Source organism: Leopardus geoffroyi, chromosome C3 (genome assembly GCF_018350155.1).
Source record: "Leopardus geoffroyi isolate Oge1 chromosome C3, O.geoffroyi_Oge1_pat1.0, whole genome shotgun sequence".
Classification (NCBI taxonomy): Eukaryota; Metazoa; Chordata; class Mammalia; order Carnivora; family Felidae; genus Leopardus; species Leopardus geoffroyi.
The window spans coordinates 138148269-138163635 of NC_059338.1; the positions used below are offsets into that span (position 1 = coordinate 138148269).

Genomic DNA, 15367 nt, shown 5'->3' on the forward strand with positions numbered 1-15367 from the left:
AGGCCTTGCAGAAAGATGACAAATTTTAATGATCCTTAAGCAAGAAAAAGACATTTGATATGTGGGAAAGATTGTAGAATCCCCGGAGTTTAAAGACGTTTCCTTCTGGTTTATTGTCTATTGCATACCTGAGGCAAACGCAGTCAACATTTTAGCCCATTGTTTCCTGACACCCGTGTCATTGAGTGAAAGTTTGTACTTGTACTTTATTTAAATGCTTACTATAAATGAGACATACTTCTACTTTGTACCTTACTGATAAATGGACTTTGTTTTCCACACCAAACTTTACCTCTAAGCATTCACTTCTAAACCATCGCCACCATAGGTTAATCTCTGGCACCAAAGATAAGATAAAAGGTGCTCAGATATTTGAGATATGATAGCGAGCCACTTACAGATTCCAGTACTCAGTCGTTGGACAATTTCTTCTTACCTGATAAGCATGCTTTCCTACAGGAGACTGCATTTTCTTTTTTCTGATTTTTTTTCTTTTTCTTTTTACATGCCAGTGTAACATACAATGTTACATTAGTCTCAGGTGTACAATATAGTGATTCTATATATTACTCAGAGCTCATCAGGATAAGTATCCTCTTAATCCCGTCACCTCTTTTACCATCCCCGCTCCCCACTTCCCTTCTAGTAACCATCAGTTTGTTCTCCATAGCTAAGAACTTTTTTGTTTGTCCTTTTTTTCTTTGTTTGTTTGTTTTGTTTTTTAAGTTCCACATGTTATTTAGCATTATACCCTTTAGATCCATCCATGTTATTGCAAATGGCAAGATTTCATTCTTTTTTATGGCTGAGTAACATTTTATTGTATATACATACCACATCTTCTTTATCCACTCATCTGTTGATGCATATTTGGGTTGCTACCATAATTTGGCTATTGTAAATAATGCCGCAATAAGCATAGGCATACACGTATCCCTTCGAATTAGTGTTTCTGTATTCTTTGAGTAAATACCCAGTGGTAGAATTACTGGACCATAGGGTAGTTCTATTTTTAATTTTTTGAAGAACCTCCATACTGTTTCCCACAGTGACTGTACCAGTTTGCATTCCCACCAAAAGAGCACAGGCGTTCCTTTTCCTCCACATCTTGCCAACACTTGTTGTTTCTTGTGTGTGTGGTTTTTTTTTAATTTTAGCCCTTCTGACAGGTGTGAGGTAATATTTCACTGTGGTTTCGATTTGCATTTCCCTGATGATGAGTGATGTTGAGCATCTTTTCATGTGTCTGTTGGTCATCTTTGGATGTCTTTGGAGAAATGTCTGTTTATCTCTTCTGCCTGTTTTAAATTTTTTTTGGGGGGGGTTGAGTTGTATAAGTTCTTTTTTCATTTGCATTTTATTCATTGCTTATGTTGCATATTCAAACAAATACAATAAGCCTCATTTTAAAAACGTAAGGCACATAAAAGTCTCTATCCAAGGTCTATATTATTCTTTAAATTTCTGTTGGCTAATAAAGATATTCCCACTACAGAACTGGAGCTATCTAGAAATGCACATGATAAACTTTTTGCATGCAGGATACCTGAAATATTATTATATCTTACCTCATGACACAATTGAACAGTCTCAAATCAAATGTTTGTATGTGAATAATGATTATAACTATTGTTGTTATTTGCAAAACCTTAATCAGCTTATCCACATATGTACAGTCAGGTCCCCAAATGTTAATTATATAAAATCTAAAGGAAGAATAGTATCTACCTGCATCTGTGTTCCATTTCTTTAAAGGGAGATTTGGCATTTTTAGTCCTCCTTCCATGAGTCATGTTGCTACTTGCAAAGGCCAATGTTATACAGTGCTGAAGACCATGGATGGATACTGCTCATATGACACCTGAATCCAGCCATCCTGATCCATATCATAACACCTGAATATATCTGTCAACCCCTGCAAGATGATGCAGCCCTTGATGAAGTCATCAAGGGCCCCCATACTTGTATGTCACGCTTGTGGATGAAGATGTCATGAAACTGGTCAGAGGGCCCATACACTGAAAGTGCTTGCTTGAGCTCTTTCTTGTCAACCACCCTAGAGTGGTCCCTGTCCGTAAGTGTGGAAGACATTCTGCCAGTCTGTGATGTATTTCCAGATAACAGTGAACTCGCTGAAGGTCACATCAGCCTTGTTCTCCGGTCAAACATAGATATCATTGACCTGACAGTCACTGAATTCAGTGGAGTCCATGTGCCATTGGATAGTGCTTGCTGAAGTTCATTGTCCAGTATCAGTTGGCTCCTATCTTTGTCAACCCTCTGGGAACCCTCTGGGAAAGCTCTGATCTGTCAGCACTACACCTCTGGCAGGGCAGGATGGAAGGACAGCAAGGGTAGGCAATCATGGACTCAGGCATGGTTGGGATGAGACACGGGAGAAATTTTACATATTTTAAATACTAACCCTGTATTGGACATATCATTTGCAAATGCCTTCTCCCATTCAGTAAGTTGCCTTTTTGTTTTGTTGATGGTTTGTTTGCTGTGCAGAAGCTTTTTTATTTTGGTGTGGTCCCGATAGTTTATTTTTGCTTTCGCTTCCCTTGCTTCAGGAGACATGTCTAGAAAAATGTTGCCACTGCCAATGTCAGAGAAATTACTGCCTGTGCTCTCTTCTAGGATTTTTATGGTTTTAGGTCTCACATTTAGGTATTTGATCCATTTTGAGTTTATTTTTGTGTATAGTATAAGAAAGTAGTCCACTGGGGCGCCTGGGTGGCGCAGTCGGTTAAGCGTCCGACTTCAGCCAGGTCACCATCTCGCGGTCCGTGAGTTCGAGCCCCGCGTCGGGCTCTGGGCTGATGGCTCAGAGCCTGGAGCCTGTTTCCGATTCTGTGTCTCCCTCTCTCTCTCTGCCCCTCCCCCGTTCATGCTCTGTCTCTCTCTGTCCCAAAAATAAAAAAAAATAAAAAAAAAAAAAAAAAGAAAGTAGTCCACTTTAATTCTTTTGCATGTAGATGTCCAGTTTTCCCAACACCATTTGTTGAAGAGACTGCCTTTTTCCTATTACATATTCTTGCCTCCTTTATCAAAGATTGACCATAAAATCGTGGGTTTATTTGTGGGCTCCCAATTCTGTCCCGTTGATCTATGATACCTATTTTTGTGCCAGTATCATTCTATTTTGATTACTACAACTTTGAAGTATATCTTGAGATCTGAGATTATGATAACTCCAGTTCTGTTCTTCTTTTTCTTTTCCTTTTTTTTTTTTTAAGACACGTGTACTTATTAAGTGCTTCAGCTTGTCACATTATTTTTTTAAAAAACTGTTTTATTTATTTTTGAGAGAGAGAAAGAGTGCATGCTCACAAGTGGGGGAGGCGTAGAGAGACAGGGAGACACAGATTCCGAAGCAGGCTCAGGCTCCAAGCTGTCAGCACAGAGCCTGGCACCGGGCTTGAACTCAACAAACTGTGAGATCACGACCCAAGCTGAAGTCAGACACTTAAACTACTGAGCCACCCAGGTGCCCCTTGTTCTTTTTCAAGGTTGCTTTGATTATTTGGGGTCTTTGTGGTTCCACACAAATTTTAGGATTATTTGTTCTAGCTCTATGAAAGCTGCTGTTGGTATTTTGACAGGGATCGCATTAAATCTGTAGATTTCTTTGGGTAGTAGGGACATTTTAACAATATTTGTTCTCTCAATTCATGAGCATGGGGTATCTTTCCATTTATTTGGGTCCTCTTCAATTTCTTTCATTAATGTTTTATGGTTTTCAAAGTTTGGGTTTTTCATCTCCTTGGTTAAGTTTATTTCCGGGTATTTTCAGTGCAATTGTAAATGGGATTGTTTTCTTTTTTTTTAAGTTTATTTGTTTATTTTGAGAGAGAGAGAGAGAAGAGGCAGAAGGGGAGGGAAAGGGAATCCCAAGCAGGCTCCATGCTATCAGTGCATATCCCGACACAGGGCTTTATCTTACAAACAATGAGATCATGACCTGAGCCAAAATCAAGAGTTGGACGCTTAACCACCTGAGTCACCCAGGCACCCCAGGGTTATTTTCTTAATTTCTCTTTTTGCTACTTCAGTATTAGTATATAGAAATGCAACAATTTTTGTGTATTGATTTTGTATCCTGCAACCTTACTGAATTCATTTATCAGTTCTACTAGTTTTTTGGTGGGGTCTTTAGGGTTTTCTATATATAGCATCATGTCATCTGCAGATAGTGACAGTTTTACTTCTCTCTTACCAGTTAGGATGTCTTTTATTTCTTTTTCTTGTCTGCTGTGGGTAGAACTTCTAGTACTATGTTGAGTAACAGTAGTGAGAGTAGACATCCTTGTCTGGTTCCTGATCTCTCTTATAGTTGATCTATTTCCTCTGATTTTTCTTTTTTTTTAATTATTTATTTATTTTGAGGGGGGAGAGGGGCAGAGAAAGAGGGAGACAGAGAATCCCAAGCAGACTCTGCACAATGAGCATGCAGAGTGCGATGTGGGGCTCAAACTCAAGAAACTAAGATCATGACTTGAGCCCAAATCAAGAGTTGGACACTTAACTGACTGAGCCATACAGGCACCCCTGCTTTTTGTTTTTAAAATCTTTTCTCTGCTTCTCATATTCACATGTCCTCAGTTTCTTCTTTCTTACTGGTAGTGTTCCTATTCATAGCTAACAACAAACCTCACCAATTTTTATCAATTTTTGTTTTGTTCATCTGTTTATGTGTTTATTATTTCTACTGGCACATACTATAATTTTTATGATTATGATTATTACTGAAGTATGTGGTTAAATGTGACCATATACTGGTTATTAAAGTTAAAATTATTTGGAGAATTAGTATGAACCATATGGTGATGATGGCTTCCTCCACTGAGAGTGTCATGGGTAAACTATGTCCACCAAAAGTTAACATGCTGAAATTCTAACCCTCCATACTTCAGAATGTTAACTTACTTGGAAATAGGGTTATTGCAGATGTCATTAGTTAAGATGAGGTCATCTGGAATAGGATGGACCCCTAATACAATGTGACTGATGCCCTTAAAAGAGAAATTTGGATATAGATATGCACATAGGGGGAATGTCATGAAATGAGTGGAGTTATGTTATCACAATCAAGGAAGTACCAGAAGCTAGGAGAGAGGTCTTCCCTAGAACTTTCACAGAGAGCATGACTCTGTCAACACCTTGATCTCAGAACTCTGGCATCACAAAGTATGAGACAGCAAGTTTCTATTGTTTAAATCACCTAGTTTGTGGCAGCTAGTTTGACCTCATTGTGGCAGCTTCAGGATAAGAAAGTGTACTGCTTGCACTCTGGGTGGGGATAAAGAAACCCATGCCTTTGGCTGATGAGTATACCTTAGGCTTAGGAGCTGGTCCTCACAGGGTCATTTAGAATCTCTCTAGTGCTCCTCAACCACCTGGTAGATGGAGACAGTTCTTGACTCAGTGGTCAAAAACAATAGAGTTCAAGGGCAGCATAGAGTTCCCAATCTATGGGAAGACCCTTCAACTCTAGATTTAGCGCCGATTTTCTGTTAAACTCTACATTTAGCACTGATTTTCTGTTCTATGTACTGTCATATTTTACATATCTGTGTTTACAAACTCAGGGCATTGGTGAGTGACTCTTTCCCCTTCACTACTCAGTCTAAAATACGCTTTCACAAAGATGCCTGGATACATTTATAGTTTAGTGAGCCAAATAGCTTTGTTTTCTAAAGGTAGGTCAACTGAAAGAAGAGTTCAATACACTCTTTCCAGCCAATTAAATATTTTTGAAAATAGCTCTTTAGTTAGGCAGTTTAACCTAAATTTTCAGAGAAATAGTGAGTAAGCTTAAAAGCAGATTAATAAAGCAAATAAACCATTCCTTATAATTAAAGACTTTATTGATTGAAACTTGACTTATATTGTTAACTTAATTATAGATTTTATCGTGGCTTGAGCAGAATGTTTTCTCAAATTGTTCTGACTTTCCCTAGTCATCAGGCTAACTTCTAGACTGCATTTTTCCACCTTGCATGCATCAATACCAGATCTTGAATTAAAAGCAAAAATAATGGTGATTGTTTATATCTATAGAATGCCTTCCGGTACACAAGGCACTTTATATAACAGAAGCTTTCCTAAACCACTTTCACATATACAGTCTACTAGATGAAGAAAACTTTCCATTTATTTCTGGGCACACTGAGGACCAGGGACTAGTAGGCTCCTTGTCAGCAACCTGGTCACCTTTGTGCCCCACAGTGGAGGAATTTGTACCAAGTTCTCTGTGCCCTCAAAACTGTTTAAGTGAGGAGTACTTGTTATTGTAATTGTATGATTTATTTTTTTTTTCAACGTTTATTTATTTTTTTGGGACAGAGAGAGACAGAGCATGAACGGGGGAGGGGCAGAGAGAGAGGGAGACACAGAATCGGAAACAGGCTCCAGGCTCTGAGCCATCAGCCCAGAGCCCGACGCGGGGCTCGAACTCACGGACTGCGAGATCGTGACCTGGCTGAAGTTGGACGCTTAACCGACTGCGCCACCCAGGCGCCCCTGTAATTGTATGATTTAGATAAATGTTATATAAATCAGTGACATAGGAGTGAAAAAAAGAGAATTGTGTCTATAAAATCTAAATCTTCAGAAGGACCACAAAAGACAAATCACATCAAAAATCAATCTGAGGTGTGCCTGGGTGGCTCAGTTGGTTAAGCATCCAACTTCAGTTCAGGTCATGGTCTCACAGGTCATGAGTTCGAGCCCTGCATCAGGCTCTGTGCTGACAGCTCAGAGCCTGGAGCTTGCTTTCAGATTCTGTGACTCCTGCTCTCTTTGCCCCTCCCCTGCTCACACACACACTCTCTCTCTCAATAATAAATAAAAAACATTAAAATTTTTTAAAAAATCAACTTGAAATTGGTTGTGGAACAGACATCATAAAAAAAATTGAGAGACAAATCTGGAAGAATTCTTCCCAGGTCGCTTTTCAAATGCTTTAAATTGTTGCTTTAACTTTAAAGACACACAATAGAAATCATAGACAATACACCATATGAATGTTTCACCAAGGAAAGAAGATTCATCTTCAATGACACAGCCAGGCTATGGTTGGCAGAATAATATTCCCACCCCTATCATCAAAGTTATCCACATCCTAATCCTCCAACCCTGTGAGTATGTTACCTCATATGGCCAAAGGGGGTCTTCCAGATGGGATTAAATTAAGGATCTTGAGATGGAGAGATTATCCTGGTTTATCCAGTTTAATCCAATGTAATCCCAATGGTCCTTGTAAGTGGAAGAGAGATAGTAGAGTCACAGTCCGAGAAGGAGATGGAATGAGGGAAACAGAGGCTGGAGGGGTGATTGCTGGCTTTGAAGCTGGGAAGGTGCCATGAGCCAAGGAATGTGAGGGACCTCTAGAAGCTGGAGAAGGCAAGGAACAGATTCTTCCCTGAAGCCCCCATGGGAGGCTTCCCTGTAGCCCTGCAGCCCTACAGACACCTTGCTTTTAGCCCAGTGAGATCCATTTTGGACTTCTGACCTCCGGAATTAGAACAATTTTTTATCCTTTTAAGCCACTGTGCTTGTGGTAACTTGTTACAGCAGCAATAAGAAATTAATTCACATAATTTTTTGATAATTGTTTATCCACATATGTATAATAAGTGTACATTCATGTTTGAAATTAAAATTAAATCATTATAGTGTGTATGTATCACTTTTTAACAATTTCCAATTTACCCAACTTTTTGCTTAATTGATCAACCACAGGCTCCAATTTTTTTTTTTTTTTTTGAGTGACAGGACTATTATTCTATGTGGTAACTCATTTTATCCACAGTTTTGTGAAGTCCATATCACAATTGCTTTCAAAGTTCTAGTTTTGTCTTTGTCTCTGGCTTTCTGATTGGGGTGGAGGAAGTCATTTAATTTTCTTCTTATTTTCATTTATGAAAACTGGGGGCTTGGACTTTTACACTCAAACAGTGTATGATTTAAAAACTTTCATCAAATAATCTCACTTATCTTCTCTCACCTGTTTAATTTGTAGCTGAAACCCTTGGGTTTATCTGTGCTTTAGCTCTGATTTAACTTGAAATTAAAGTCTGTGTGCTTCACAGCTGCTGGCTGCCCTTAACCAGGGACTTACAACTGAAATGTTTGAAGAACAGTGGAGTCAAGAGACCAGGATTTCAGATCTGATTGACACTAACTAGCTGGGTGTCCTTTGACAAATCTTTTAATCTCTCTGGGCCTTAGTTTTCTCATTTATAAATTATGAAGTTGGAGTCAATAATTTTTAAAGTCTTTTTTAGCTTTACAATTCTATGACTCCATAATTTAATTCTAGAAAAATTCAGCTGTAAGAAATGCTAAATTTCTCATCAAGGTGGGAAGAAAAATATTGTGGTTTGTAGGATATGCATGCATGTTCCTGTATATTCCTATGAATATCTTTTCCAAGAAGTTGAAAACATGTATTTACATTCTGTAATTTACCTAATTTCCCCCCCTCCCCTTATCATACAAACCTAAAAACTACATTTAGACACAAATGCCTTTTTGTTGGAATGACCTTGTCTTAGCCATGGATACATGCTGCAAGACACAGCAAGTTCCCACTCGGTTATGGACATTGAGCTCAGTGCTAGAGAAGCTCCAACATGTCACATAGGAGGAATCAGACTTCAAGACAGATCCATTCTAGTATTACCTGGTAAGTGCTGTCACAGAAGGTAGTACAAAATGCAGAATGTGGGCAAGGGAAGAAGTGGTTAATCTCGTCTGTAGTAGTGACAAAAAAGGTTTTTGCACCTTTTTGAACAAAGGCTTTTTGACCCACAAGATGCATCCTGAAGGTTCTAAAAAATAAAAAGCAAGTTTGGGGGTTGGGAGAGTATTTCAGTCATAGAAAATAGCCTGTTCCAAATGCAGGGGTGTGAAAGGCATGGCATAATTGGAAAAAAAGGTGAAAATTTCATCATGTTTAAATAGAGAGCAAGTGTGATAAAGGACTGGGAAAGTGCATAGAAGATAAGACAGAAAAAGTGTAAGCTGTTTTCCACCAAGCTAGAGGTGACAAGAAATCAGCAAGTGTCTTCCTGGTGAAATGACATGATCAGGTGTTATTTATAAAGGGATAATTCTAGGGACGCCTGGTGTCTCGGCCGGTTAAGTGTCTGACTTTGGCTCAGATCATGATCTCACCGTTCATGAGTTCGAGCCCTGCATCAGGCTCTGTGCTGACAGCTCAGAGCCTGGAGCCTGCTTCAGGTTCTGTGTCTCCCTCTCTCTCTGCCCCTCCCCTGCTCACGCTCTGTCTCTCTCTGTCTCAAAAATAAATAGTAAACATTAAACAATTTTAAAAAAATAAAGGGATAATTCTAGCAGGTATTGGGCAGGTGCAGACTCAGTGCGGGAGGCTTTGTAGAAGGAAAGGGGAGAGGAAACTTCAAGAGATAGTGAACATTGAATTAAAGCAATGCTAGCAGCCATTTCAGAAAAAGAAGCCATTGGCTTTTATAAACGGGTATTCTTTCCCAAAGCACTGCCCCCTACCCCAGCAAGGGCTTTCGGGTCACAGAGCAAGTCTTAGTTTATTCTCCAGAACGGTACATGAAGAATATTTTACAATACAGAGCTCCTGACCATCAACACCGATAACACAAAACACATGTATTTTAAAAACACATGTAAACAGAATTTACAAGGATCAATGGATTATAAAGTGGTTTCTTATTCCCTCTCAAGGCTATGAATACATTGTGAAATCTAGGGCAGTTAAATACTGTATTTAAATTCGGATATGGTATTTACATATGTTACTTATTCTTTTTATAAAGATATGCCCTAGCGAAATTTAATCAGCCTTTGCAAGTTTATATACTGTGTCTGTTGGAAAAATATTTTAAATTAAGCTGTTGCTTTAACCTGACTAAATTGTCCAACCGACCTTACTGGCAAAGGGCTGTATTAGAATCAGGTTTCACTACAAGTGACAGAAAATTCAAATAACAATGGCTAAAACAGATGGAATTTCGTCTCCTAGATAAATAAATAGGATGTGTTAACACAAAACTGGGAGTAGATAGAGCAGTCATCAGAAACTGAGGCTCCTTCTATCTTACTGCTCTGCCATCCTTAGTCCATGACGTCCACTACATGATTCAAGATAGCTGCTAGTGCTCCAAGTATCATTTTCTCCTTTACCAGTAGGAAGGAGGAAAGAATGTAGACAAATGTACCTCTTGAAGGACTTCTCAGATCTCATGTGTGTAGCAAGGTTGGTGAAAAATATAATCATTATTCTAGATTGCATCGTTTTGACTAAAAATTGGAGAGTCTATAAGGAAGATGAGACAATATGTATTAAAAGATAACTAGCAGTCTCTGCTGGAAAGGGACATAGGACCGAGTGTGAAAACAAAGCAGGGTCAAAATTAATTGCTTTAGTAATCCAAATGATCATTTGGTGACCAGTTCCATAATTACAAAAAAAAAAAAATTCTTGGTAGTTTGGATACAAACTGCCTAGGAGATACATCAGCTGGGAGATTGGGAACTGAATGGTTTAACTGTTCCAACTTTCTCATCTTGCTTATATATATGGCATATATTTTTCTAAAAAAATGACAGTGGGTTGGTATGGCAGTTTGTCTCCAAGATGGCTGCCATAAATTCCTTCCTTCTATATATATATACAGATGGAGAACTCTTAAATTATTTGTGTTCTTTGGGGAAAAGAGAGATGATTGGTGATTTATATTCTTTTGGTGTTAAATATTTTATATTATTACATCACCTAACACCCTTGCCAACACTCACTCACCAACCACCACCCTCCGTGGCACCCCTCCTTCTTCTAGACTGATGAACATCATGCCCTGATGCTATCCCAGGTGCCTGGTGTCACCAAGCTCTGCTCACTTCAAAGGACAATTGCTGTTCCAACACCATTTTCTTCCACTTCATACTCTCTGTTTCCCCCCCGGGGAAAAACCAAACATCTTATAAATAAATTGGCAATTCTGGATAAAGAAGTACTCATGTTTGATCGGTCATATCTCTCTCTCTCAGGTCATGTGTAAGCTTGTGCCTAGGCTTGTGCCCACCAGAAAGGTGTTAGTGACTCAAATCAGAGACTGGGGAGGCTGGTTATGGGACATGACTTTGGAGTGTCAGGGCCTCATAGTGCCCTTAAATAGTTTTTCATGAGGTAAGGTGGGGGTCACTTTCCTGCTTGAACATAGCGTTGGCACATATGTAACACCCTACAGATTAGGTAAGCGCTATTAGAATTTTCAAATGGGGAAGAAAAGTAAAACATTAAAATGAGAATTGTAGGTGTGGCAGTTTGTCTTCCAGATGGCTGCTGCCATCAATTCCTTCCCTCCCTGTAGGATCAAACCATCCCTTCATGGAGGGGTGGAGTCTGTTCCTCCCTCCCCATTGGATCTGGGCTGGACTTAGGGACCTGCTTGATCACTGAACGAAACCTGGCAGGTTCTACCTGGGCCTTGGGAATGCTTGCTTTTGAAAGGCTTATTAGGAGGAGAACAGATGTAAGAAGTGTGACTGTCCTGTGACCACCATGCTGTGAAAAGCCCAAGCTATGTGCAGAGGTCCTGGAGGAGGAGATTCTGGGTGGGGGATGAGGGACTGACTATGTGCATGAGGAAGCCTTCTTAGAAATGGATCCTCCAGACCACCCACCCCAGCTGAGACCACATGGATCAAGATAAACCATCCAGCCACACCCTTCTCACATTCCTGACCCACAAAATTGTTGAGTAAAATAAAATTAGTGTCTTAATCCCTTAAATTAATCCTTAAATCCCTTAAATCCCTAAGTGGCATAAATAGATAACTGAAAAAGTAGGTTAAAGAAAGAATATAATACGGGGAAAGGGGGATGGAAGACAAGCAAGAGGTAAAATAAGGTTGAAGGATTCAAAAGAATGTAGAAAGCTGTGAAGTCTTTGGTATGAAGCTGAATTTCAATAAACGAGAAGGCCAGGTGATAGAGAGCCGGATCCATAAAGACAAAGTAGAAGAACTGTCTAAGAAAAGTACGTTAACATAAAGAAAGACACTCCCAAAAGGAAAATAAGAGTCTCAGGAAGAGGGAGAATTCGACTTGCATTGCAAAAAATCTGGTCATACTCACCCCAGAAGAATTGTGTAAAAACCAAAAATGTGTAATATGAAAGGGAAGCTAGGAGAAAGAAAGAAAAATCTCATTGACACCAACGTTCACATTCAATAAGTAACGTCTATCTATTGAAGGTGCATATGCGCTAGAAGTTGGTGGTTTATAGGTGGAGGAGACATAATTCTTGCCTTCATAGAGCTCACAAACATATTACATCAAATTTTTGTCCTAAATGACAACACAGTAACCCCTCCCATTATGAAGAAATATTGGAACCTCTAGTTGGTAGAGAATAGTAACATTTCTGCATGGTTAATATGAAGCCATATCCTTAAGAAGACTGACCTATGAGGGAGCTGTAGAAAAGCCAAGCCTGGAAGCTAAATCCTGACAATTGGAATGATCCTAATACAGGGTCATGGCTTTTAGGAAACCTAAGTTAAAGTTTGTTGGTAATTGATGATGAGAGTTCAACACTGGATACTATCATAAGGAAGTTACTCAATGAGCTGAAGGGGAGCCTGGTATTACTTTTTTTAAAAAAGAGAAGAGAGGATTAAATAAGAAATACAGAAATTTCCTGATTCCTTGATTCCTGTATTTCTGAAGGAATACAGGGCTCTGTATGTCCTGTATATATCCTCTGTATATCCTGGGCTCTATCTTAAAAAACTTAGGATATCTCTTGTCAAGAATCTCATAGTAAATATTATAGTGTATTGCTAGGAGCGCAAAAGCTACCCAGACATACCTTCCTTCATTTAAAAACAAAATGGATTTGGATTTTCCCATTCACGGTTGAATTTACTGAAAGTGGGGTCTTTCCATTTTGCAATGTAATGGGGGAGTAGATTTTTTAAACAGTCAAGATTTACACCACCAGTAAAGAACAAAAAAAGATACAGTCTCTGATGCTCCTAATCATTTGGCAGTTTTAGCCAGTTTCTTGCAGTGACCATATTTTTGCTTCCCTGTAACTCAGCCTAATCTGTTTTACAAACTTTTGTTCACTCCCACCTTCCCCCCTTCACTCCACCCATGGCCAATGTCCCTTTACCTGTGGCATTTTACACTTGAGGAGAGCTGCTAACAGTTGACAACAAAAGGACCGCTAATCGCACCAATTAAGAGGTGTGAATGTCACCCGTTACCTACCAGCTTTGTTACTGAACATGTTAATTAGTAATTGTACAGGTGCAGACTTTTAAGTTTACAAGGTTAACACTGATGCACAGCTTTGTTTTGGCTGTTTGTTTAAATATTGAAAAATCATGGGTAAAGGGCTGGTCTGTGTTGAAGAATGAACAGATGTCATTGGTGTACTTTCTCAGACAGAAAATCTTTAGACAGACTTAAAGCAATAAAAGTGACCTTCCAAGAAGTGATTCTTTGTGGTCAGTCTATCAGAGAGTACGTGTTATTGGTTTTCTTGCCCCCCGTGGAAGAGCAAGGAACTTGCCTTCACAGGACTGTGGAACTCTACTGGAATGTCATTTGAAGGCACTATACTAGAAGCATGTAGAGTTCATTAAGATAAAATCCCCTAAAGGTGTTTTCAGTAAGCCCAAAGTTTCTATATATTGATCTTTCTGAAGGCTTTACTCATTCATTGAGTCAGTGTTATAGATATATCTTGTAGACTTCTTTTTAAAAAAGTTTTGACTAATAAAACACCTGGATGAGGGAATCTGTCTCAGAATCACATACCATCAATTTGATAAGAACCAAGGGATCACCCTGACTAGCCTCTGATTAGGGAAAGTAACAGAAATTCATTTTACAGGGAGGAAAACTGAGGTCCTAGACATTACATGACTTGCCTGAGTCCATTAAACCAAGATCAACCTCAGTTTGCAGAGTGAGGTAGATATTTGGGAAGAGCTAACCTTCAATTGTTCTCTAGCAGAATGAGTAATTCCTGAGGAACTGGTAATTTTTAGCTTGTCCTCAAGCCTACTGAAATATCTTTGCTCTTTCCATGCATCTGTAAGAGCAACTGTTGTTTTCAGTCATTCAACGGGAAAGTGTGCGGTAAGGGCCTCTTCTATTTTTGTGGTAGACTCCACAACAAATAAAGAACGTCTCTCTGGCTCCTTGGAACCAAAACTGCAAGGTTTTGAGAACTGCTGTGCAATGGCAAAACTAGTTGATTGGTTTGGGACCAGTGCCCAGACCACATTTAAGGGAGTTGATGCAGGTCCTGGGTGACCAGGATCTCCTTGCCCCCTAGTGATGTGTCTCACTAGTTATCTGCCTTACATCGAGGGGGAAAGTGAAGGTATGAATAGCAGGATGTCCAGGCATATGGGCTGCCCTTCTCTGTGAACACAGGGCATAAATCTAACTTTTTATCCATGATTAAACAAACGAACACACTCCAAATTTTTAGCATGTGCCTGGCTCATTGTAAATGCTCAAGAAATGGTAGCCATTATTGTTAGCAGTTTATTAGCCTCTGAGGACATTTGCATCTTACATTTAATAACTATAAAAATAACTAACATTTGCATTGGACGTTAGCCTTTTCTTTTCATGAAGCTGGGACTCTTTTCTTCCCTTCATTTTGCATTTAAAATTCAATTTTAGGTTCTGGTTGTTTTGCAAAGACATGAAATGTATAGTGTAGAAAACTGTAAAAATTTATGTCTTATAATTAAAAATCTATAATCCTGCCTCTCGAGGATAACTGTTATTAACACCTGGGTATGTTACTTTAAGCACTATATTCTATACATGCATAAACATTTAAAAAATTAAAGTGGGAATTGATTATGCAAGCTGGTTTAGAAGCTATATTTTCATTTATAGCTGTATTTAAAACATTTTTCTTTAAAAATATGTTTTTATTTCCATTGCAGTTTTTGTTAGCTGAATATTTCTTTGTGTGGCTTTTCAATAATTTAACAGATTTTCTATTTTTGCATATATTGTTTGTTTCTAATTTTTCATAACTATAAGATACTGTAATGAGTAACATCCTTGTGGCTAAGTTTCTTTAGATAAAATTAAAAAAAATTTTTAATGTTTTATTTATTTTTGAGACAGAGACAGAGCATGAGCGGGGGAGGGCAGAGAGAGAGGGAGACACAGAATCCTAAGCAGGCTCCAGGCTCTGAGCTGTCACCACAGAGCCTGACGCAGGGCTGGAACTCACAAACCGCGAGATCATGACCTGAGCTGGAGTCGGACGCCCAACTGACTGAGCCACCCAGGCGCCCCTAGATAAAATTTTAAATGTAG

General features: G+C 39.0%; 1 pseudogene; it reads right to left on the reverse strand.

Moving 5' to 3' along the window:
* Positions 1 to 1266: 1266 nt before the first annotated feature.
* On the reverse strand, positions 1267 to 8827 carry LOC123586645 (annotated as a pseudogene).
* Between the last annotated feature and the right edge of the window lie 6540 nt (positions 8828 to 15367).